Here is a 25982-nt window from a genome sequence, read left to right on the forward strand (position 1 = left end):
GAATTCTGTCTCTGCCTCCTTCAGAGTGCTGGGATTAGAGCCCTGTGCCACCATGCCTGGCAACGTTTTCATCTTATCTATGAGGATATGAGAGCTGACTGCATTTTGTTTTGTTTTTTTGCCCCCCTCCCAACATCATGCTAAGACTCAAATACTCTGAACAATTCTGAAGAATTTTTATGGACTTCTTCAAGACTTCCACTTTGTTAGAGTCAGTTGTGCTTTGCCTTTGCCTCACAGGCCTGAGTCACACAGTAGACACATCTCAGTGAAATTCAGAGGCCGTGGGACATGGTCACGAGCTTGCCCTTTGAGCTTGATGAGTTATGAGTTTGTCCAGAGGACTGATCATTTTCCCTGCCCTTTGTGGCTGCTATATTTCTCATGCCAGCAATATTGAAAATAATGTTTTGTTTTTCAGCTACTTTTTATAGAATTCACATGAATTTGTGCCAGAAAATAAGATCTGAGATGGATGTTAGCAGTTCCTGCACCTATATACTCAATTTTAAAATGTCAATAAATTTCATATGTCATTCATCTCTTCCCTTTGCCATTGTTGAGTGTCTGCTCTGTGCCAAGGCTGTGCTCCCTTGATCTGAAGATGTGAAGCTGCCTTTGTTCAGTCTGTTTCCTGGAGTAGCCACTATCCCGTCTAAGAGGCTCAAAGCACTCACCTGCTCTGCAAGCATCTACTGGATGCCAGTTACCCAGTGTGATTGTTAGGGTGTGGGTGTAAATATCTGTGGTGGCTAGGCTGCATCTTGGTTCAGGGGAATCTCAGTCAAAGAAAAGCTACCTGACACTAAAGCCAGAGAGAATTCCTCAGAGGCAAACTTACTAACCAGACAACTAACCCACCAACCAACTAACCAGGAAAGTTGACAGGCAGCTAACCAACCAACCAATTAACCAAATAACCAGGTAGATAACCAGCCAACCAAACAACTAACCAACAAGCCAGACAGATGATCAACTAGTTTAGTAACCAGACTAACCAACTAACCAGGCAGGCAACCAAATAACCAGCCAACTAACCAGGCAGCCAACTAATGTAGCAACTAGCTAGCTAAGCAGATGTGCAAGTAGGTAACCAGCCAGTTAACCAACCAACTAACCAACTAACCAGGCAGGCAACCAACCAATCAAGTAAATGTTGGCTGGGCAAGTAACACTATCTTATTCCAGCTCCCCATTCTGCAGATAAGATACTGAGACTCAAGGAAAAAACAGTCAAATTAAGAAACAGTTTGAATTTTATTTTATTTTCCATTTTAGCTAAAACTTCTTTAGTTTTAAGTACAATTGATAAAATTTAAAATGCCCTATAAGTCACTGTCTTGTTTTGAGTTTTGTACTTTTCTAAGAACTCCAAACTAGGGCAGAGACACGACTCACTATTAGCCCCATTTTCTTGGAGGATAGATTTAGATACAAGGATGGATGATGCGCTGCTCATGATCGCTCATGCTGGATAGAACCTGAGTGTCCTGTCTCCTTGTCCACAGACTCTGCCTATAGCATGGTCTTTGTACATCATAGGGGAACCCAAGGTCTGGGCAAAGGAGAAGGAAATATATTTCATAATACATTAAATCTGTATGTATTTAAATCTAGGCTTCACATATGAGAGAACGTACAAGATTTGTCTGTTCTCTTCTTCCCTCCTATTGTTTTCTTTCTACTTTTATGTAACATATTTCATATGTGTTATATAAATATATATCAACATATTTGCATCATAACATATTAAATAGCACATATAAAAATCTGCAATTGAGAGAATACACATGATAGTTGTCTCTAGTACCAATGAACTCAAGGCTCTTCCCCACTTTTTTCTTATAACAGATTTAGTGTGTCTGGTTTTATGTTGAGGTCTTTAATTCATTTGGACTTCAGTTTTGTGCAGGGTGATAGATATGGATTGGTTTTTATTTTTCTACATGTAGCCAGCACCATTCATTAAAGATGCTATCTTTTTTCTATTGTATGGATTTGGCTTCTTTGTCAAAAATCAAGTGTCCATAGATGGGCTTATTTCTAGGTCTTCAATTCAATTCCATTGGTCAATCAGGCTTTTCCTATGCCAGTACTACCATGCTGTTTTTATTACTGTTGCTTTAATAGTACAGCTTGAGATCCAGGATGGAGATTCCTCCAGAAGAACTTTTATTGTGCAGGATTGTTTTAGCTATTCTGGGTTTTTTTTCCATATGAAGTTGAGAATTCATCTTTCAAGGTTGGTAAAGAATTGTGTAGGCATTTTGATAGGAACTGCATTGAATCTGTAGATTGCTTTTGGTAAGATGGCCATTTTTACTATGTTGATTCTCTTAATCCATGAGCATGGGAGATCTCTCCATCTTCTGAAATCCTCTTCAAATTCTTTCTTGAGAGATTTGAAGTTTTTTCATACAAATCTTTCACTTCCTTGGTTAGAGTTACACCAAGAGACCTTGTATTATTTGTGGCTATTGTGAAGGTATAGTTTCCCTAGCTTCTGTCTCTGCCTGTTTGTCATTTGTAAACAGAAAGGCTATTGGGTTTTTGGTTTTTTGTTTTTTTTGAGTTGGTTTTGTATCCAGCCACTTTGCTGAAGGATAACACATTTTCTCTAGCCATTCATCTGATGATGGGCATCTAAGCTGATTCCATATCTTGGCTGTGAATAAACATGGATGAGAAACTTTCTCTGTGTTGCGTTGACTTAGTGTCATTTGGGACTGTCCCCAGGAATTTTCTCTAAAGGACCCTTCCAGTTAGTAATTACTTCACAAGCAGCTCTTTCGCAGTCCTGGCCTTCTTGATGTTTGCCCAGTCCCTGTGAATAGAATCTCTCTGCTTGACCACCCAAGCCAGAAACCACCACCTTAGATCTTTCCTTTTTTTTTCTGTCCTGTGGTTTCTGACTCTTTATTTCCTGTGTGTACATTCTCCTTCTCCATCCTTTTCGCAGGGGTGAGACCTGTCACATGAGTGATTTCTGTAGCCTTCCAACAGTCACCCAGCCTCCAATCTCCCTTCTTATTCTACCCCAGTCCACCCTCCATGGATATTTCTTCTTTCCATATGTGTGTGTGTATTATGTGTTTATAAGTATATGTGTATTCTTGAGCTGTGGGTGAAGGTACATATGTATGCAGGTGCAGGTGGAGGCCGAGGTTGGTATTGGGAATCTTCCTTGCCTTTCTACCTTATCCTTGGAGGTGGAGTCTCTTACTTCAGACCAGAACTCACCTATATAGCTAGTCTTTCCAGCCAGCTCTCTCTGAGAACAGAGTCTCCTCCTTCCCAGGCTGGATCACAGGCAGGTCACCATGCCTACTTGTCATTTATATGGGTTCTGGGTATCTGAACTCAGGTCCTCCTGCTTGCATGCAAACTCTTTAACTGTTGAGCATCTTGTCAGCCTTCCCTGTTTCCCCTCCACTAAATCTCAAAGCAAATAATATCTTCCTCAGGGGAGCTCTCTATTTAGACTCTAGGCGTTCTTTTTGACTCGTGTTAGGTCTTGCTATATTTAGAAGCAATTTTCATTGGGCTTAACTTGCCTCCATTAAAAAAGCATCGTTTGCATCAAGATTCAATCAGTGGCCTATCCTAGGAAACAAGAAGTCTTGGTCCTTGTCTCTTGGATTCTCCTTATGGGAACAGCTGGCAGGTCCTTTAGCTAGGCAACCTCCTTCCAGGTAACCACGGAGTCCCACCTTCTCACAGTGCCTCCCTCACTGTGTCACTCACCCGGTTCCCTTGGCATTGGAGTCATTGGCCTTTGACTTGTGGCATGACATGAGTCTGCTCCTAGGGTGCTAGGATCCCACCCTAGTCTACACTCCCAGAACCAATAGGACTTGATTTCTTGGAGAGCATCACACTGGCACTCTACTTACACCTCTGTCTTGGCGCAAACTCTTCTGGCTACAACTTACATGAGTTGGTACTTATTTCTGAGACTGAGCAGCCAAGGAGCATGACAGCTTCCTCCTTACACTTGGATCAGGCATATTTATTCTCACCATGTGTGCTGTGAGCCTGTAGGGTTTAGTCTTTTTGAAATCATTTTGATGGCAATGTACTAGAAGTGGAACATTTTGCACTTTGGTCAACATGCGTGTTCCTCTGTGTGTAGTGGACCTTTTGGTTTCTTTAGAAACAAAGTTATGTTATATAAACAGGTTTTTGTTTTAATCCCAAGTGTGGGATATGGAGATGCTTTTAGTTTGTCCACAGCTGATAACAGCCTTGTGCAGCTCAGAGAGGGGTATGGATTTTTTTTTTTTGCCAGCTGTAGTTAGTTTAATTTTGAGGAGTCTGAGAGGGTATAAATATCAGAGCTCAGAGAGAGAGAGAGAGAGAGAGAGAGAGAGAGAGAGAGAGAGAGAAAGAGAGACAGAGAGAGACAGAGACAGAGACAGAGAGATAGAGAGATAGAGAGAGAGAGACAGACAGAGAGAGAGACAGAGAGAGACAGATAGAGAGAGACAGACAGAGAGAGGCAGAGATAGAGACAGAGAGAGAGAGAGAGAAAGAGAGACACAGAGAGAGACAGAGACAGAGAGAGAGAGAGAGATAGAGAGATAGAGAGAGAGACAGACAGAGAGAGAGACAGAGAGAGACAGACAGAGAGAGACAGAGATAGAGACAGAGAGAGACAGACAAAGAGACAGAGACAGAGAGACAGACAGAGAGAAAGTTTGGAGGATATACTCTTAGAGAGAGGAAGGACTCTCTGGGAGAAAGAAAAGGGCACTTTAAGGAATCAGAGAAAGAAGGTTGCTGGTTCTGCTGGATATTCTGACTCCTGAAATTGATGTTTTCCTAAAGAGCTCGACAACATTAACCAGCTGGAACTAAGACTAAAGAAGTTTACTTCCCCTGTCCCTTCTAGCCTTCTTTTTTTTCCTATCTAGGTTCTGGGGATTGGAAGGGAGGGGAGGCGTTGAGGAATGCAAATAAAATAGTTTAAAAAACAGAGCCTACATGTGTAGATAATGCAAACAACATGGTCAGGGGATACGACTCAGCACCCTCTTTTTTTCTCCCCCATTCTTTACTTTTTCTTTCTTTCCTTTCAAACTAGTCAGGATTAAATCAGTTTTATGGTCTCCTAATGGATCACAATTCAAGCTTAGAGAAAAGCCTGTGTGCGTATCTGTAAATCCCTGACATTCTATGTTTAAGTTCAGCACGTGCTGTTCCTGCATTTCTCTATGTAGGAAGAACTTTCTCCGCTCTCCAAGGGGCCCAGAGCGAGGACAGATTTCCTAACCACAGATTTAAGGACGTTATTTTAATAGGGTTTTAATCTCTCAGTTCCTGTTCTCAAGGCACAGGATTGGTGGTAATGATGTGAATATGGGCCTTTATGTCAGATCCTGAAGCGTCCTGTATCATCTGTTGTCAAATGAAGTTAATATTTGCAGATCCTTAGGGAGAGTGAAATAGATCCTTTAAATCTCTTGTGCACATGAGGAGGTGAAAAGCTGGAGGAGACACATATACTTTTTTTTTTTCTTGGTGAAGGGCTTTTAATAGAAAAACCCCTTCCTTTAAGTCAGTTAAGTCTGGACAATTCACAGAAAAAAAAAAAACCTATAATATAAGGAAGAGAAGATGGCAGCCATGGACAGAAAACACAAAGACTGCAACTGGATGTTTATAATTATAATAAAAATGAAAATGGAAATTATTCCAAAAGGTAAAGTCATAAGGTGACAGCTACAGAAAGTTTCTGCCCCTTTTCTCCCTCCCTCCCTCCCTCCCTCCCTCCCTCCCTCCCTCCCTTCTTCCCTCCCTTCTTCCCTCTCTCCCTCCCTTCTTTCCTTCCTTCCTTCCTTTATATCCACAGCCATCCTTGGTAATAGGAATCAGGAAAACAGTGGTAAGCAGGATAGATCTGTTCCCCATGGATCTTTCAACTCTGAGAAGTAGACTGAGAGAAAAGCAAACAGCCAGAGGATCTCTTCAGCATCAATGCAAAGAGGACAGTCCAGAGGATTGCCACAGCACTGACACAGAGAGAATGACATCATAATGTATGAGTGCCAAAATATATAACAGAAAACATAAAATCTGAAGAACTGAGGGTCAGTTCTGCAGGATGGTTCAGTGGGTGAAGCACTTATCACAACTCCCGAAGATCCGGGTTCAGTCCCCAGGACCCTCATGGTGGAAGGAGACAATGGATTCCCCACAAATTGTCCCCAGAGCTCCACATGCATGCCATTAAGCATACCTCTCCCAAATAAAATAAAATAAAATAAAATAAAACAAAAATTTTCCCAGAAGTGTGGGTACAGTGTTCACAAAGAGCTACACTTTTGAGCTACAAAATTGTTAAGCAGTTTCAAGGAAGCGAGAACTCAAATGAAACTTATGTAGTCAAGTAACAAACTATCTTAAGATGAAGCATGCCCTGGGCCATGCTTCTGTGTGTCTCTCCACAGGTGTGTGTGTAACAACAGGAACTCATTAGCCTCATTTCAGAAAAGGGTATGGTGTCAGCATGCTCACAGACTTAGCCAGCTACCAGAAAGGTGATGGTTTCTCCAAGCAGGGCATTTATTACCAGCCACGTGTGTCCCTCTTTTGAGTGACTCTAGCAGCATTACTCTAACATTCAAGGAATGAAAAATGGCCACGGAGACCAGACCTCCCTTCTCACTTTAGTAATGCAGCGAACATTTCATTATTTGGGGGTGAGGGCTGGGCAGGGCATGTACTGAATAGAATAAAGCCATGTTGGTCTTCCAAAACAGTCATGCAGAGAAGAGGGGCTAATCCTGGATCCCAAGGTCTTGATGCACCTGCCGTTCTCCTTTCTGCTGGGAGGGTCGGGGGCCCCTGCTGCCTGCAATGTGTCCCTCCCACTTGCGTAGGCCATATGGCAACACGAAATGTGCATATGCACAGGAGAGTAGGCGGCTCAACCCCTGGGCTTTCCATTTGGTGCTTGTTTTCCTGGGGTCTTTGGCTTAAATCGTATGACCTCATTCTCTTAACAGCTGACTCCAAGTGGGGAAGCTGGGCACATGGGTAGCCTCTCCACTGATGCTGGTTGTAATCTGGGCAAAGGAGCAAAGCTGCCTAGGATCGGAACCCCTGCAACTCAGGGCAGGTTTTATATTTGCTCTCACTCCACACCCCTCTTTCTTTGGGTCCTCCTGCTCCATGTTGCCTCAAAGGGATGTTCCCACCAGGATTTTCTTCTAGATGGAATTAAAAAGGATCCAGCCCCTCCAAAGATTGCTGTATCTTTGCAGTCTTTATTTTTGGACAACTCTTTTGTTAACCTCAGCTTTCATACAGCCAGGGGTCGGGTAAGGACTTCTTGCCCTATAAGCCCTACTTAGATGGCTCAGCCCCCTGCTGCCTGCTGCTGATGGAGAGATGATGTCTCCGGGTACCAGGTTCTTAGGCTCATTTCTGCCTTTGAGCTGTTGTTTCCATTCATTTCGAAGCTCGCTTTCCTTTTCTTTCTACACCTGTCTAGAAAGATGTGGAATTTACCCCTTCTTAAGTCATTTTCTTCAAATTTCTCATCTTAAGTCCATCTTTACAAGCACATGGGGATTCTAAGGAGGTTTAGGGAAACAAAAGTGACAGTACAAAGTTAGTGCTGGGTCGCTCTTCCAAAAACTCCCGGAAAATTCTAAACGCTGAGAAGCCTCAAAGGTGTGTACAACTCACATCTCATAGGTGCACGTGACTAAAGATACCTATAAATGTAGCCCGACACAGAACTGTAAACTTACTCAAAATATTCTGAGGCTATTTTTCAAGTTTGTTTTTGGGATTGATGTGTGTGCAGGCGTACATGTGCTCATGTATATATGGAGGCCAGAGCACACTCTCGGAGATTGTACCAAAGGTGCTGTCCACTGTCCGGAGACTCTCCAAGTAGGCTAGAGTGGTCAGCCAGGCTCGGGCATCTGCCTGTCTCTGCCTCTCCAGGGCTGGGACAGCAAGTGTGTGCTACCACACCTGTCTTTCTTTTTATGTAGATTCTGGAAATTGGACTTAGGTTCTCATGATTCCAAAGCAAGCACTTTACCATCTCTGGTTTCCCCAACCCATTTTTGTTTGTTTGTTTTTCCTTATTCTTCCCTTAAGTGGATGGATTGGCACAATTCTCCTGTGAACATCACAATCGACCCGTTGCAATGTCCAAAGGCTGGACATGCCCCCGCATTCCTCATGAATCTTCGCTCAGAGCTCTCAAATTTTCTTCGGTCACTTTCCTATTCTGAATAACAGTGTCCTGAGGGTCACTTTTTAAGCCTGAGATCATCAAGCCTGCCCCTTCGGGATAATACCAATGTCTCTTTAAGAACTCGTAAGACAATAGCGTTTTCAAGCAAGCTGGGCTCAGTGGCATAGACCTATAGTCTCAGCTACTCAGGAGGCTGAGGCAGGAGAGTTGAACATTTAAGGCCACTCTGGGTTGCAGACTAAGTTCAAGGCTAGCTTGGGCAATTTAGAAAGATGCTGTCTCAAAATAGAGTAAAAAGAGAGGCCTGGAGATACAGCTCTCTGGTAGATCTCCTGAATTGCCTGTCCTAGGCCCTGGTTCAATTTCAGTACCATAAGAGGGAAGAAAGGCCATTTTTATTGTGTTACTTAATTACATATTTCCTAGAGAAAAGAAAAAAAGATTCAACAGCTACTGCTCTTCTAAAAGAACAAGACTTGGGATAGTTTGCCTTGGATGCATGAAACCTTGGGATGGAGTTCTAGCTAGCACTACAAATAATAATAATAATAACAACAACAATTTATTATAATTAATAAGATAATATAATAAATATAATAATAATAGTAATTATTATTATTTATAAAGCTGAAAGATTGGAAATTGGCATACCATCTTTTCTAAAACACACAATAACTGAGCTACCAAATCTGGAGCTAGAAGAGAAGTAATTTGATTTTATGTTTTGGAAGGGAAATAATTTTATTGCCTATGGTAACACACACCTGTAATCCTAGCACTTGCGAGGTGGGGTCAGGAGGACTGGGAGTTCGAGGTCGAGGTCGTCTCCCCTACTATAGAGAGTTTGAGGCCAGTTTGGCCTTTAGGAGCCCCTGCCCAAGAAACAGAAGAAGGGAAGCAAAGTTAACTCCTTAGAGCTAAATGCTGAGATGGGGGTGAGGTTCAGGGGACGTTGCCACCTGGTAGTTTTAAGAGCATTGTACCAGACCAATCCCTTGCCAGTGGCCGCCCCCCCCCCCATTGGCAAGATGGGACCCAGCGATCTCTAATGTTTTCCAGCTCTATTGTTTTATATGTTTAAACTTTAGCGTCCCAAACCTCTAGGAGAGCTGTGGACACACAGATGTCTGCATGGCCAAGGTTCTTTCCTTTTTTGTTTTCCAATGTTGTGCTCCAGTTCTCCTGTCCAAAGTGGTTCATACTTTCCTCTGAGAGGGCTCTGGCCACCTCACTTCTGACTCCATCTTTTTTTTTTTTTAATTACAGTTTCGTTTTATTTATTTTGTATGTATGTGAGAGGGCTCACACAGGCTGTGGTACATGTGGGGGTGAGAGGAGAGCTTTTCAAAAGGGAACCTACCTTGTGTGCCCCTAGGATTGAACTCAGGTTGTCAGGTCTGGGAGCTGGTACCCTAACCCACTGAGCCACCTGGCCAGTCCCTCTGATTAGACGTCCCACCTTTAGCTTGTGTAGAAAACGTTTCAAAAGAGGTCAGGTAAAGCAGATGCTGGTGGGAGGGAGGTGGGTGGCACAGCATTTAGCTTGCATTTTCCTTTTCTGGAAGGGTCTGTGAACTTCGAAGAGAGCCTCAAACACTGCCTCCATTCTTGGAGATAGCATCGTGTTGGTGGCACTGGACTTTCTTAAGGTCCCAGGGTATGAAGCGATTGGTTTGAAGGCTTTGCCCAATTTCTCTTCTCATCAGTTGTCAGAGAGTTGATGGTTCATAATTGTTCTCTAAAGGGCCTTTTGGAGAAAGGGGACTGGCTGACATTCAACAACCTGGAAGGTTCCTGAGTTCTTGCTTTCCTTGCAGGTTTTCCCAAGTGATTAAAGGGAGGCAGCATTTATTTTGAAATAGTTGTACTTCATGGGATATATATAGCCCATGTATATGTGTGTGTGTGTGTGTGTGTGTGTGTGTCACATTATATTTAATAAAAATATATATTTAAGGCATAGTTTCCCTATCTAGCCCTGGATGGCTGGGAGCTCACTCTGTAGACCAGGCTGACCTCAAACTCTCAGAGATCTCCTTGCCTCTGCCTCCTGAATGCTGACATAACAGCAGAGCTGAGGGATTGCCCAGTGAGTAGAAAGAACACTTACCTTGCAAGCAAGATGGTCTGATCTGGTTCCCAGAACCTGTGTGTAAAAGCTGGATTTGGTACTGTGTGCTTGGAATCTCAGGGCTACAGGGGCTGAGACTGGCTCCTTGGGGCTGCCTAGTCTCCTTGGTAAAGTTCAGGTAGGTGAGACAGCGTGTTTCAGAAAACAAAGCGGACCGCTCCTCAGTCACTACACCGGAGGTCGATGTCTACTCTCCACACACTCATGCGCACAAGCAGAACTGAGCAGACACACGTGCACACATACACAACTTAAAAACAAAAATAAGAGGAGACTACAATCACACCGTAGATGGGACATACATTGCCCAGACCCAAGCAAGAAGGTGAAAAGAAAATCAGTAAGGATCATTTGCTAAATCAAGGTCACTATGCTTGCTCTTTCTTTCTTGTCTCCTCACTGACTTACTCCCTTTCTTTGGGAAAAGCCGTTTGGGTGACTTCATATGATCATTATCACCAGAACTCCCTTTTTCCCATTTAAAATAAAAAAACCCCAAAGCTTTCTTTTCTGATGTGTTCTCCCCCCCCACTCCCCCCCCCCATACTTTTATTTCCATGGTGGTTTTCTCTGAGTCCTCAGGGCATTTTGAGATGAGATTTGGAAGGAGAACTCAATGCAATATAAAGTTACCTTACACCCATCAGTGGAAAGAACACTCCAAACAGCCAGGGAGAAAGCCCAGGGGAGTCTGGGCTGGGGTGGGGGGAGGAGCCCCACAAAGAGCATTTTGTCTTCTCTGATGTGTCTCTGTGGCTAATGCTATTGCCTTTCTGGCTGTTTTGCTTTTCTTTATTTGTGACCCTCTGTTGTGTCTTTACTTCTGTCTCTCTTTTCTATTTTGGTGGAGCTGGGAGACGCTAGATTTGGAGTGTGGGGCACGAGAATCCAGAAAGCAAACAGTCGTCTTGGGAGAAGGAAGCTAAGTGGGTTAGAGAAGTTGCTAGAAGAGATGGTGGCTTCTCACCAAGAGATTTCTCTTAGGCTTTGGAATTGCAAGGGGGTGGGTGTGTAATCCTGCCTCAACCACTTATGTGTTGCATATTCTTGGGCCACTCTGTATTGCTGATCTATATTGCATTGATAACTGGGGACACTGAACAATTTCTCATGCCATTATTATTGAGGGCTAAATGACACATCAATGTCATATTCCTAGGCAAATAACTAGGAGGTTATCAATTAAGATATCAATGTCAAATTCCTAGGAAGTAACTCAAATGTCAGGATACTATCACAATTTTGTTAGAGGTCATGCCTGGTTAGCTCTTATAAGAGATTTCTTACCAAAGGCCCCGTCAAGCATCTTGGTTCTGGCTCACCTACCTCAACCCATCTCATGCTCTGCTTTCTACTGTTTCCAATCTTCATAGCCATTGGCCGTTCAGTTATGACCTCATCTCACTCCTAGGAATGAAGACTGCACTTGTTCCCCGTGGGCCCATGTGTGGAACACAGATAGGTGTACTTAGGTCTAGTTCTTGATTCTGTCCTGGAAGCAGAGGCAGGGAGTGGGGCTGTGCACAGGGCAGAGGGGGTTACTGGGAAGAGGGAACACCAGGAGTGGGAGAATCTTTGGGTGGGAGCGGAAACCATCTGGAGGCTGGATTTAGCCTCCTCTGCTAAATGTTGCAAAGAGAGTGATACAGAAGCTGGCGTAGACCAGATGTCCCTAAATGCTGGCCCACAGGGTTTTTTACCAAGGCTAATAGAGGTGACATAAGAAACACAAAGTTAATATAGTGATTTTTAATAAGTCTAATTTTATTTATCTTTAACAATGCCTTATAGTCTGAGGTTATAGCCTTATTTTATTGGTTTCAAGAGGCCTTTTCCTTTCGGACACCGGTGGTGGTTCTCAGCCTTAGCCACTCATTAGGATACTTTGTGAGCTTTTGGAAATAATGAAACAAACTGAATCAAAATCTTAGGGCAGGCTTGCTACTAGCAGGTGCCGGCAGCTGCCTTTCTTTCTTGTCTGCCTAGATTGTGTACTTATCTGCTAATGTATGGAAGGATGTTTACCATGGTGGAGCCAGGCTAGAGAAACAGCTTAATGTTTAAGAGACGTAGGCCTAGAGGACCGGGCTTAGATTCCCAGCACCCACTTGTAACTCTAGCTTTAGGGGGACTCCCACACCTCTGGCCTCTGAGGGAACCTGCATTCATGTGCCCATACCTCTCCCCAAACACATAATTAAAAACCGATTAAAAAGAATAGAGTTGAAAAAAGATAGTATTGCTGGGTTTGATTTACTGTTTTAAGGGAGCATCCTTGGCAAAAATCACAAATTGGAAACATGATTCATCGCTCAACCTTGCTTGGTTATTCTGCTCTTTGTCACTTTTCATGTTCAATTTTCATCTTATGGCTTTATGAAGCTCAAGTGACAGGGACTTTTAAGTGACAAAGGAGAGCTCCTTATAACATTTGTATTAGTTACATCTCTGGTCGTGGCGGGGTAACTACTTAGAGGAGGAGCGGTTTATGTAGCTCATGGTTTTGGAGGATCCAGCCCATGTTTGCGTGGCCTCGTGTAACCGTGGGGGACATCATGGTGGTAGGGGCATGCAGAGGAGGGGAGCTGCTCACATCAGGGTGGACAGGAAGTGCGAAAGGAAGGACACAGGAAGGGTTCCTAGCAAGGCACAGCTCCCAAGGTCATGTCCCACCCTGCCCCAGTTAGCCTTCACTTCCTGCCTTTCACTGCCTCCCAGTGATGCCATCATACTATGAATCCATCGAGGAATTAGTCTACACAGCCCTTAATCTGACCATCTCTGGACATGCCCTCAACAGACATACCCAGAGGTGTGCTTTCCTGTTCTGGGCATTTCCTAATCTTTTTAGATTGACAATTAAGGTTAATTATCACTATGTGCTCTCAGGTGCCTTCTCACCATTACTCAGGTGTACTTACAAATTAAGGAGAATTATAAGGCTCCCCCGGGGTTCTCAGGCCAAGTGCTCGTTGAGGAGTGCAGAGCACCTAGCCAGGGGCGTGTACTCTGGACACCCTCCACGTGGGCTTCCTGGAGCCTCTCTTGTGGGGGAGGGGCTTTTTGTGGTCAGCTATGTCTTCTGGTCTTGCTGATCACAGGATGTCTAGAACTTTCTGACCTTGGGGGGGTGAATTATTATTATTTTTTTAACTGACACTTGAAGATCTGAAATGTAGGGCCGTGGATGCTGAAACATTTTCATTTAGCGTTGTGGTTGCTTCTAGTTGTTTTAATGTTTAAAGGTCACAGTAGGGAACTTTTGAAATGCAGAACACTTAATTTCCACTAGAGTTAAATGTTTCTAAGCCCACATTACGGCCAACAAAATCGGTGACGTTTAAAATGGGTTAATGTTCTCTTTCTTATGTGAATATTTTATATGAAGTATACAGGAAGTAAAAAAATCTATATGTTTATCCAATGTTATGGCCACTGGCTATTGGAAACATGTCCTTTTGGGTTATTAAATGAATAACTTCTGTGATATGTATACAAATTGTGAGAAGAAGTCTGCTGACTTGCTCGGGCCTCGTTTTGCAAACTAAGTGTCCCTGCTAAGTCTCTGATTTACCAGAACTTTTACAGACTTGCTATAAATCATGGCAGTGTGGGCTGGACTATGCATTAGCTACTGGGAGGTAAGAAATGATGTTTATGAGCAGCTCTAGAGTTAGTGTGGAAGGGCACTGTGGCAGTTCAGTGTAGTCCAATGTATTTGCTCTTATCCAGCTGTCTGCATTAATAAGTGCCGGCCATTTGTACCAGGATTGATGGCATGGGGTGCTGGTCACCCATGGTTAGGAAGGTGGTGACTTTTCCTACCAAATGAGAGTAGCTACCTCTGTAACTTGTTATTGTGACTTCTTAATTGGTTGAAATATAATGAAGACTGATTAAATGTTAGTCCAACCATGAAACGCATAGCGATTCATCACAAGGTCAACAACGCTGTAAGTCAGTCTTTTTACAAACAAGGAAGCCGAGGTGCAGAGGAACCGAATCATCTGGCCCAAGCTTGTGAGTGGCTGTGCTGGGATTTGACACTGGGAAATCTGATTCTGGCTACAGCCCTAACCAGTGTATCAATTCCACCACCAGGGAGATACAGGAGCCAAGTGTATTTGAAGGCTTTCCAAGAGGCAACACTGCTGGATGTGGTGATGCCTGCTTGCAGCCCCGGTACTTGGGGCTGGAGAGATAGCTCGGTGGTTAAGAGCACCAGTGGCTTCTACCCAGAAGACGTGAGTTCAATTCCCAGCACTCAGACGGAAGCTCACAACCATCTGTAACTCCAGTTCCGTGGGATTTGATACCCTCTCTGGCTTCTATGGACACTGACTGCACTTGTTATGCAGACATACATGCAGGGAAAACTGAACACATTGCTTAAGAAATCCCTCGGGAGCCCATGGAAGGAGAATGATGAGTTCAAGGTCAACCTGAGCTACTTGGTGAGACTGGGTCTTAAAAAACAAAAGAGGGGTCATGATAAAATTAAGATTTCCCAGAGTCAGCTCTGGGGACTATAACGAGCATCCTATTTGAAACATTTTCTTTTGAGAAGGTTAAAAGGAACGTGAAGCAGCTATCCACTTGCTGAAGAGAAACACCTCTCCCGCTGAATCCCACAGAGGTTGGCAGTTAAGAAACCACATTCACTTAGCCCATTACAGACTTTCCAAAGCTTATTGCAGCACAGAAGCTTTTTACGGAGAATCCATCGTTTAGGCGTTGGTGAGATGGCTCAGCAGGTAAAGAGCTTGCCACACCATCATGAGGACAGGAGTTCTAATCCCCCAGAACCCACATAAATGCTGAGTGGGAATGGCAGCGTATCTGTATGTAATCACAGTGTGCAGGAGGCAGAAACAGGGATCCCCCACATAGCTGGCAAACTGGGTTTCCAGCTCTGGGTTTAAGTTAGAGGCCGTACTTCAACAGGTAAAGTGGAGGAGGATCAAGAAGGACACCTGATGTCAGCCTTTGGCCTTTGTACCCTGACACCACAGTCATGCATGGCACGGGGTGGGGGTGGGGCTGGGGGGAGCGCGCACATGCGCGCATGCACACGCACACACCCACACCCACACACCCATCCCCACCCACACACACCTATTCTTTAAGGAGTGATCTCTACTTTTGCTAGGTTCATAGTGATTAGTTCTAGAAGATTTGCCATGCATTCTTGTAGCAAATATACAAATTTTAAAATTTCTGATTTTTAGGGAAAAAAGGTATAAGTCAATTATGAATTTATGTTTACTTATCATTTAAATGATTGCCTGTATCAATAGGCCAGATCCTGTTTTGGGTCCTGGATACACAAAGCAAGTAACCCTTATAATGAAAATCTTAATGTCTTTGGAGGTCCCTGTTGGCATGAACCTTGAGCCACACTGAGGCTCGGATACTGTGCGCCTCTCTGCCTTGTCCTTTATTCCCTCCTGTTGCAGAGGGAGAGAGTATTGGGTAGCCAGTGTTTCTAGGTAGGAAGTTCATGTTCACAAAAACAAAATCTCTGGATCTGGATGCTTATGGAAACGGAGACTCTTTTAAATTCCCCTGAAATGCCCTAGAAAACCGAGAGAGCCATTGGCAAAGCCTCTGTGATGTCATCATTCCGTAATTCAGCAAATCTACCACTGAGTATTTTTATTAATTGCCACTTTGAATTAGCTACCAGTTTAGGAGTCTATTAAATCATAATCCCCAGCCACGTGGGCCATCATTATGGATTATTCCTGCAGTGTTCTTAAGTGCCTTTGGAGTAAAAAAAAAATTAAACTGCATGCCATATGGATCTAATATAGAATTATATTATCCTATAATATGATAATTTAGGAAATGAATATTCCATGGATGATCAATAATCTTGTAAAAGAACTTTTAGAACAATGGCACACCATACATCTCACAGGCCTTGTAGTTCATTTACCCTTCCTCTTATTGATGGATTTTTATAGAGGGCTTCTCTTTACCCTTACTATAAATAAATGCGTGATGGAAGCCTTTCATATAAATTGCTAGTTTTATTTCTGGCTATTTCTTCAGAGTAAATTCCTGGAAGAGAATGATTGGGTTGGCGGGGTGGTTAGCACATCCTTAAGGCTTCGGATACACCTATGAAGTAATTGGCTATGTTATATGAGCAAAGCAGAGGAGAGCCCATTTCTCCAGGAGTTAGCATGTTGGCTGTTGTTAAAAAAGCAAGCAGGTGAGAATGGTATGGGAGATTGGAGAGACAGAGGGACCCAGAGGGCCCAGGAACTCTATAAGAAGACCACCAAGGCTGGCAGATCGGGACCCAGGGAGACCTGCACAAACTGCTGTACCAACCAAGGACAATGCATTCAATAAACCTAGAACCCCTATCCTGATCTAGCCAATGGACAGCACATTCTCCACAGTTGTGTGGAGAGCAGGGACTGACTCTGACATGAACTCTGGTGCCCTCTATTTGACCACTTCCCCTTGGTGGGGACGCCTGATGGCACTCAGAGGAAGAAGGGGAAGCAGGCTATTAGGATGAGACCCGATAGGCTGTGATCATTTGGTAGGGGAGGAGGTCCCCTTCTGTCACAGGTCTAGGGGAGGGGAATAGGATGAAAGAGGGAGGGGGGAGGGAACGGGAAGATACAAGTGAGGGGATGACAATCAGGATGTAATATGAATAAATTATTTAAAAAATAAAAAAATTAAACACACACACACATACACACACACACACACACGCACACGCACACGCACACGCTCGCGCAAGCTGGGAGGCGCTCACAAGGCCTGCCTCTCCCTGAGGATCTCCAGGCAGATAGTGCTTGCTGAAGGAGGCAGGGACCTTTCCTTCAGTGACTGAGCTGGTGGTGACTTACTCATGCCTCTGTCTGCAACCTCAGTGGAATTCACTGGGTTACCAAAGAACCAGAGGAAACCAGACTAAACCAGGCATTGAAGCAGAAGAGGGCCAGGTTGGCAGGAGACAGGGATCAGAGTCGGGAAGAGGGCAACAGAGGACAACGAGGAGGAAAACACGATCAAAATGTTATATACATGTGTGAAAGCATCATAACAAACCCCAGTACTGTGTATCACTAACATATACTAATAAAAGAACTGGACTCCGGCTACCCAGACAAACTAAAGGCCTTTGCCAGTCTGACAGTTGAACTAATATTGTAATTTTGTTCTCATGTACATTTCTTTGATTGCAAGTAGAGAAAATGAAGTTTTATTTTGTATTTATTTATTTATTTATTTATTTAGTGTGTGTGTGTGTGTGTGTGTGTGTGTGTGTGTGTGTGTGTCTTTCCTTGCCTCCCCTCACCTGCATGCACAAAGCAAGAGCATCATTCAGGCTTGGAGCTAGAAACGGGCCAGTGTGCCACGAAGGTGGAGGGCATGACGTAGTATATGCCATGACGTGGCGTTCTCCTTCAGCTTTTGACCAACGACTTCTCTATGGGATACTGCAGTGGAAAAGCCACATCCCCATCTGTCTTCTCTTCCTGGCCCGCACTGTCCATACTGGCATGGCCATCTTGTCTTTCTAAGCCACAGGGTGAGTCAAAGCCTAAGGTAGGACCCTGATGCCCATGAGTTTCTTTTCTTTACACTGTTGCCATGGAAGTGAGCCAGAGAGAAGCTGGCAGATACTGACTACGTCTGTCTTTAAATGACCCCTTTCAAGCAGCAGCCAGCCTCAGATCCCAGAGGCTGAGTGACTACCCCTGAAAACCAGTGCCTGGGAAGCCGTCCACGCGGTGGCTCACTGCCTTCTCCTGCCGCAGGATGTTTTCTGGGATGCTGGCTGATTATCAGTGGAGTCCCGTGTAGTCTCACCTTCTTTGGAATTGATTTCAGCTCTTGAGAATGGCCTGGAAATGAAAATTTAAATACCATGCTGTTAGGCAGCTCCTCTCAGTCTTCAAGTGTTCTTCTTGGGGATGTCATACATTCTATAGGTTACCCCCCCCGCCCCCCTTTGATAAATTATTCTCATCCAAGATAAATAGTAGGTGGTTATTTGTTAATAGCTCCTTTATGAAGAAGGAAAATGAAGCAGAGTAACTGTTAACCAGCCATGTGTAGCCAGTAGATGCCGGAGTGATTTTGGTTCTGTCTGCAGCTGGACGCCAGCTGGGTTATGAGACAACACAAATTCGGAGCGTTCTGCTCAGGAAACCCAGGCATCTGGTCATTGTGGACACACCTGTGATCCTGCCAGGGGTCACCAGAGGTCACGAACTCAGAGAGAGAATGCTGTGCAACTGCAGTTCCAGAGAGGCTCTTCCGTGTGTGTGTGTGTGTGTGTGTGTGTGTGTGTGTGTGTGTGCGCGCGCGCGCACGCGCGTGACACTATGGGCACACATGTGACACAGGGCATGTGTGGGGGTCAGAGGACAACTTTCTAGAGTGGGTTCTGTCCTTTCCCCTTTATGTGGGTCCCAGGGATCAGACTCAGGTCGTTGGGTTTATGTAGCACACTACTTTGAGTCATCTTACTGGCTGAGCTGCACTTTATGTTGCTGGCTTAAACTTAGTCACATGTGGCTAGATAGTGTCGGACAGCTCAGGCAGGCTTTAAGACTAACTTAGTTATTTTCATGTGCTGAGATTAGATCCAGAGTCTCTGGTATGCGGGTCATGTTCCGTACCATCTAGTTACGTCCCCGGTCTGCTTACGATTTCCTGACCCCAGAGTTTGAAGGACACTGCCCTACACTGTCTGCCCCTCACCTCCAGCCACATCATCATCTAGACTATCGTCTTCGCGTCCAGCCTGTGCTCCCTCTGTTCCCCTGGGGCTGGTATACTTTCTTCCCTGCTGTCACCTTGTGTCTATGGCTCACTCTAGGTTTCTGTTCAGATGCTCACTGGAGATTTTCTCTTCTGACCAGCTGTGGAGATCTCCCTATTTCTTCTGTTTTATTCTGATTTTTTTTTCTCTTGCAGTTTTACCATCTGACTTAAAGGTGGCTTTTACTGTCTACAGGTTCTGTGTTGTCTGGATTGAAAATATTTGGGAGAAAAATGTGTCTGTACTGAACATGTGTGGACAATTTTTTTTCTTGCCTCTAGTTCCTATGTAATTCAGTAAATCAACTATGTGTTGGTTAGTTTTTGCCAACTTGTCCCAATCTAGAGTCATCTGAGAAGAGAGCCTCAGTTGAAGACCTGTGGGCATGTCAATTGGGGATTGTCTTGACTAATAATTGATATGGGAAAACCAGCCCTTGTGGGTGGCACCAATCCCTAGGTGGAGGGTTCCAAATTCCATAAGACAGAAGATAACAAGGCAAGAGCAAGCAAGCATGGGGGCATTTGTTTTCTTTGTTTCTGGCAGTGGGTGTGATGTGACTATTTGTGTTGAGTTCATTACACTGAGTAAAATATGTAGGCTCGATCTGATTCAAAGTACATGGGAGGGTGTCCCTAGATTATGTGCTAATATTATGACATTCTATATAAGGGATGTGAGCATGCACAGGTTTTGGTATCTGTGTGAGGAAATCTGAAGCCAGCCTCCCATGAGTACCAGTGGACGACTGTGCGTTATTTACTTGTATTATCTGCTTATTCCACAGATACGTTACTGGCTGTCAAATACATTTTGAAGGTACAAAGTGTTTCTATTCTTGGTATATTTGTTTATTGTATGCTTTCTCAATTTCATCAGCCTCACCGGGGTTGGGGGGTAGGGACTGTGTTTTGTTATGCCTCAGCTTCCCTAATAGGCATTTAGTGTATATTTGTTGAATAATTGGCAGACACAGCCTAATGATGAACTCATTGTGGCGTTATGCACTGAGAGACTTATGGAAGTTTTCCTTTGTTCCCTTGGAGACACTGATTTCGTATTCCTCTGGGCTCTGAGGGTGGGTGTGCTAGAGTGGACAGTAGACAGTCCTTGTTGTCTTAGGACGTTTAAGTAGCTTTGAGATCTCTGCTCCATCTGGATCCAGGGATGCTGTGCTACTGATGTGCAACAGGTTTACCTGCCACCAATATGGCTGAGTCCAGTGACCACCCACGTGCAACGCTTTATGTGAATTGACTCACTGCTTACAGAGAGGTGGTGAGGGACAACAGAAGTCTGAGACTCACAGCAGGACAGGCCAAGGATCAGGCAAGGGTGGGTGGAGCCTCTTCTGTGTATGTTTCACTTGCACTGCAGCTGAGGGACCCTAACAAACAGCGTGCCCATGGCTTTATGTCTGTGGCTGTGCAACCCAAGATTAAGCATTGTAGGTCATCTTATTTCCTCAGGTGTGGCCGCTGGGGGTGGGGATGCCTGGGCTGCTATGGCCAGCCCTTTCCTACTTTAAGATGTTCCAACCTCAGCACCTTCTGCAGTTATTCTTGAGAACAACATGTGAGAAAGTGGGGGAAATGGGTTGGACTGAGATCACAGGGAGATGTTCCGTCCGACTGTGAAGGAGCTTATGGGGATTTTGTATCTTCCAAAGTCACAAACAGCAAGTATAGGGAAATCAGCCATTTGCAAGTCCTAGGAAATAGCCTCGAACAGAATTTCACATGGAAGGACTAGCATGATGTTGATGCCTTTTATCTTGGCTTACAGGAGTTTAAAAAAAAGAAAAGAAAAGAAAAGAAAAGAAAAGAAAAGAAAAGAAAAGAAAAGAAAAGGCCATCCTAAAAAGTTGTGTGGCTTCCATGCGGAGGGGCAAACTTTGTGAGAATCAAATGATGAGTTGGTGCATAGCTACTTAATCATAATTATACCTTGAAACTTGTATCAGCCTATCTCTGCACCTACATGCCCAGCAGTTTCTGCTCACACTTTAGAAATGCCGGTGTCTTTAGAAACATCCAAAAGGGTTTTTTTTTTCTCAGCTTCTTTTCTCTCATCTTTTCCTTAACTTCAGGTTATTTCTTAGATTTTTTTTCCTTCATTAGAGAGTTGTCATAATGGTGCTATCTTTTCCCCTTCTTTGTTAAGTATGCATATTAAAAGTAACATGCTTAATGGCTGTTATTTCTTCAAACAGGAAGTCATCAAAGAGAACATAAGCTTCCAAGTGACAAACAGTGGCACTGGGCCAATATGTCTAAGACATCAAATCTGTCTCTTTATATTGGACACTTGAGCATTTCAGCTGCATAAATTTTACAGTGCCTCATCTGACACTATTTGTGACAAATATTCCCCAGTGATTAAATCCTTATTTTATGATCTCTTCAACAGCCAGAGCATCCGCAAAGCTGCTCTTGGAACGTCAAACTTAAATGTTAAGAATCTGGATTTTTATCTTCGAAATCCTTTATTAATTCTAGTTGAGAGGTGTTCTAAACAGCTTTATATAACAACTACCTGGAGAGAGAGAGAGAGAGAGAGAGAGAGAGAGAGAGAGAGAGAGAGAGAGGGAGAGAGAGAGAGAGAAATCACTCTGTAGGGAAAACCCAGAAATAGACCCTGAAGTCAAGAGGAAGACCAAGTCTTGATGGCCTGATTTAGTGAATATTTACAGCTGAGTCTCTGGCTGTGGCCCTGCAGGTGTATTCCCATAAACATTTCATAACTGCATAGTATTTCATGAGCGCATGGGGCAGGAGACAAGCGTGGCACATAGAGCAACTGAACGCAGCAGCCCTGTTAGGGATGGGCTTTCTCCAAGCATCTCGTATGTTTCACTGAGTTAATGTGGAGGTCCCAGCTGGGATGTTTGACTACCCTTGTTGGATGAAGCTCGTGGGAGAGTGACAGAGGTCCCTGTAGCACTGAGGATCGCCTATTGATTTGCAGCCTCAGAAGAGGCTAATGCTAATAGATGATGGCTTAAATAATGGATAGTTAGCTCTGCAGACAAATGAGGTGGATCTTCCCACCTGGAAAAGTCCCTCTGGAGGTACAAGAAGAACACTTGGGGATATCCATTAATTCTCTGTGCTGATGCTGTGAGGGTAAAAGCTCTGCCAGCCCCTCTTCTCACGCATTGCATGGAGGAAGAGACTGCACGAACAGAAGTATTGACTCTGTGGCTTAGAGAAAGGGGGATGGAGTTGATGCTATGAGTGTGGTCCCACTGTGGGGTGGGAGGACCAGGCCAGAGAGGAACATCTTACTGCTAGGGAGATGGTTTGCAGTCACTGAGGCTTTTAGACTTAATTCCATGTCTTACTGTTCACAGTGTGGACCACAGACCAGCAGCCTAGCGTCCTCACCTGAGAACATGATAGACAGGCGTAATCCTAGGCCTGCCCTCAGACTTGGAGCTTCAGAAAAGGACCTTAGCAAGACCTGCATGTGCTTTGTGTGCGTGTAGAGTTGAGAAGCGCCAACTTAATGGTTCATTTCAATGCATTTGCCGAACTTTGGTCAAGCATTTGTGTCTTATAGAGCAGACATGCAAGGCATTAAAATTCACCATGGTTTGCAGTCACTCCGTGCAGTCACAACCGGGCATGTGATAAACAGCCATAGCCATGTGTGTATCCCTTCCTGGGTATCCTGCACCCCAAGTTCTGGGGCCACAGCTTACCTGCAGGGCCTTCTCTTCCAAATCACCTTCTCTGTGAGACTTTGCTTCATCTCCATAGCTGGACATCACCCTTTATGTAGATCATGGTTTTCTTTTTTAAATTAGCTTTTCAGAATGAGATGTGAATCCTGAGCTTTTGGTCAAGATGGCCCCTCTTCTTTTGGGTTGAATCTGCAAATACATGTGGCTTATCTTGAGGTGGTGGGCTTTACTATAAAAAATGAGAACAGGATACGTGTCTGAACATTTTGTGTTAACATTTTTTTAATTTGAATATAATTACCTTACTTTCCCCATTCTTTTTCTTTTATACACACACACACACACACACACACACACACACACACACACACACATACACACCCCACATGTACAAAACATATAAATACACTGACAAGTTAATTTTTGTCACGTGTGCGTTTATGTTCCTAGGGCTGTCCTCTCTGCATTAAACAACCAATTAAGGCACTCATTCCTGAGAGAGACTGTCCCTTTTCTCCCTCTTGAGAATTTTATGTTTGTAAGTGTTAAAATCCCAGCAGGAGACCACACAAAGCAGTGCTGCCCCTGCACTTCTCGGCATGTGAGAGAGCCCCTACCAACCGGAAGTTCCTGGTCTACAGCCGTACCACCCTGAAAGCACCCGATCCTGTCCAGCTATCCTTCCTGACACGTTAGCTTGTGTCCATCATTAGGGCCCATTAAACCTGCTTGAGAGCAAAGCGCTCATGAACTATTAGTTGAATGCTGGAAATATGATTTATTTATCTGTGGGTTATCATGTTTGATACTACTTTTTTTTACTAAGCATATAAAAGGATGGATTTTAATGATCCATATATCATTATACTGTGTTCATTTGTAAAATTGGTTTATTTGTACATGTCGCGCTGTACCACCAGCAGAGGCCAGGGAACAGGTCATGGGGATCAGTTCTCCCCATCTACCATCCGGGTCCTGAGGATCGAACTCAGGGTGTGAGGCTTGGTGTCAGGCGCCTTTACCCCCTGAGCCATCTCACCAGGCCAATCCTGCAGGGCTTTTCTGCTCTCTTTTCTGTTCTCACCACTTGTTGGGCCTCTTCTTCCTCCTGAGTAGTCTCGCCTTCTGCTTTCCTTTAATGCTATTTCTGGCTTGGTGCTTATTACGCTTAGAAATCCAGGCCCTGCTCCGAGTCCTGACAAGAAGGGAAAGAGAAGATAATCTACCGAGAGAACGACGGTCTTCACTCAAGCTTTACACAGTGTGGCTCCCTTCTCACTACAGAGCAATTGTTCTGTAGAAGCCGGATGATGTCCGTGTGCTTTGCGTGGGGGATGGGCTTGAGGGAGTGCTGCCTGTCTAGCCGCCGGTGAGCAGGTCATGGGGGAGCCTGGAGTCTTCCACTCCACAGGCCTCGGCTTCCGGTATGAAGGTGTCCCCAGCACTTAGACTAAAAGGCAGGCCTGGGGGCTGTGACTGTTAGGCGAATGAACGAGTAAATGATTGAACGATCGAAACCTTGACTTTGAACCAGCCCCGTCCCTTTTCTTAACCTCTTTAGGTCTCCTATGCTTCATGTAGGGCGGGGTGTTAAGGCGTGAGGGAGCTCCATCGCAGGAAGGTTGTGAGTGGCAGGGATGAGTGAGCTGTGTCCTTGTGTTATTAGTCCCAGGACAACGAGCTCTGCCCGCCTTTCCTACAGCTGGTCTGGGTCTCGGGGACTACTCACACTTTTTTTTTTTTTTTGGTTTTTCGAGACAGGGTTTCTCTGTGTAGCCTTGGCTGTCCTGGACTCGCTCTGTAGACCAGGCTGGCCTCGAACTCACAGCGATCCGCCTGCCTCTGCCTCCCGAGTGCTGGGATTAAAGGCGTGCGCCACCACGCCCGGCTTACTCACACATTTTTATCAGCTGCTGATTTGCTGCCTGTGTTTGCAGTAAGCGCCAAGTGTTGAAAGTGTCTCACACCACATCAGGGAGCTTTCTGTTAGTTACTGAGCTCTGTTCTAAAGCCTTCGGTTGTACTTTATTTTATTGACTTTTGAACTGAAGTGTCTCTTTGGCCTCTGGCCTCCTTTTCCATCTTGTAGTCCCATCATTTCTTCGCTCAGGCAGCAACGGCCATGCTGTCCTCTTGGTTGGACCTTACACCTGCCAAATGCTCCTACCCCAGGGTCTTTGGATATACTATGCTATCTGGAGAGTCTGCCCAACAAAAAGTGACATGTCCTTCCACTCCATGTCTTGGCCTAACCGTCTCTTTGTTAGTTAGGACTCTGCTGATACCATAAATAAAGTAACAACACCTTCCTCCCACTCTTGTTCTTAGTTTTATTTATTTTTCCTCAGCACGTATTGCTGGTCGTTTACCTGCATTAGCCTGCCACTTAGTGCCACAGAAGTGAAGACTCCGGGGTTTGTCTGTTGTTAGTTACTGTTCTAGCCCCAAATACTCGCAGCTATATGCCTGGTACAAAAACACTGATCTTCAAGTTTCTAGTTTGCTGTGGCCTAGTGTTCATTATGAATCGCTGAGGAGTGGGGTTTTTTTTTTTTTCTGCAGCCTTCCACCCACCTTCCCTTGTTTTCTTCCTTCTTCTTTGCTTCCTTCCACCCATGCTGCTGCTTTTCATGTAACATTTCTAGGAGATGCTGACGAGAGCTTTATTTGCAGTAAGTCCCGTTTGGGGTGAGGTAGGTGGAGCCAATGTTATATAACCCAAGCCTTTTCCCTTGACTAATAAAACTTTCCAGCACGAAGGGAAAGTGTGCATCCAGCAGGCCTGTGCTCAGCCCGAGGTGGTTCTTTGGTAACTTGTTAGGTAAGATCTGGCCAGTTATTCCATCTTTGAACTTACACAGGTGTTTGCATTTGGGTGCCTTTGCACACTGTTCATCTTCCCTGCAAGGTATTGTGAAAGTTTTAGGGCCCCTTTGCCTAGAGATGGTGAAATAGTTCACTGCTTTGTCTGTATTTTTTTTTTTAAATCAGTTCTCAGTTGATCTCTCCACTGGGGTGTCAGCATACTGCAAGGTTCCTTATGAGGCATTATCACATTATAGGACCAGACAGTTCTTGACTGTGTTGGAAGCAGCTCTGAGGCAGGGGATAGTTTTTGTTTCTTTGGCCACTGTAGACCCAATCTCTAACGCCA

General features: G+C 44.5%; 1 protein-coding gene and 1 long non-coding RNA gene across 4 annotated transcripts in view; one reads left to right on the forward strand and one right to left on the reverse strand.

Moving 5' to 3' along the window:
- KIAA1549L (KIAA1549 like) overlaps nucleotides 1-25982 on the forward strand; it is a 254077-nt gene that overhangs the window by 23010 nt on the left and 205085 nt on the right. The gene's annotated exons all lie outside the window — the stretch shown is intronic.
- Nucleotides 8986-24559, reverse strand: LOC311593382. Its single transcript, XR_014777676.1, has 3 exons — nucleotides 23868-24559; nucleotides 22847-23057; nucleotides 8986-9087 (listed from the first exon to the last, which is right to left on the reverse strand). It is a non-coding gene; the product is annotated as an uncharacterized lncRNA (long non-coding RNA).

The sequence above is a fragment of the Acomys minous genome (genome assembly GCF_964271855.1).
Source record: "Acomys minous genome assembly, chromosome: 3".
NCBI classification, from domain to species: Eukaryota; Metazoa; Chordata; class Mammalia; order Rodentia; family Muridae; genus Acomys; species Acomys minous.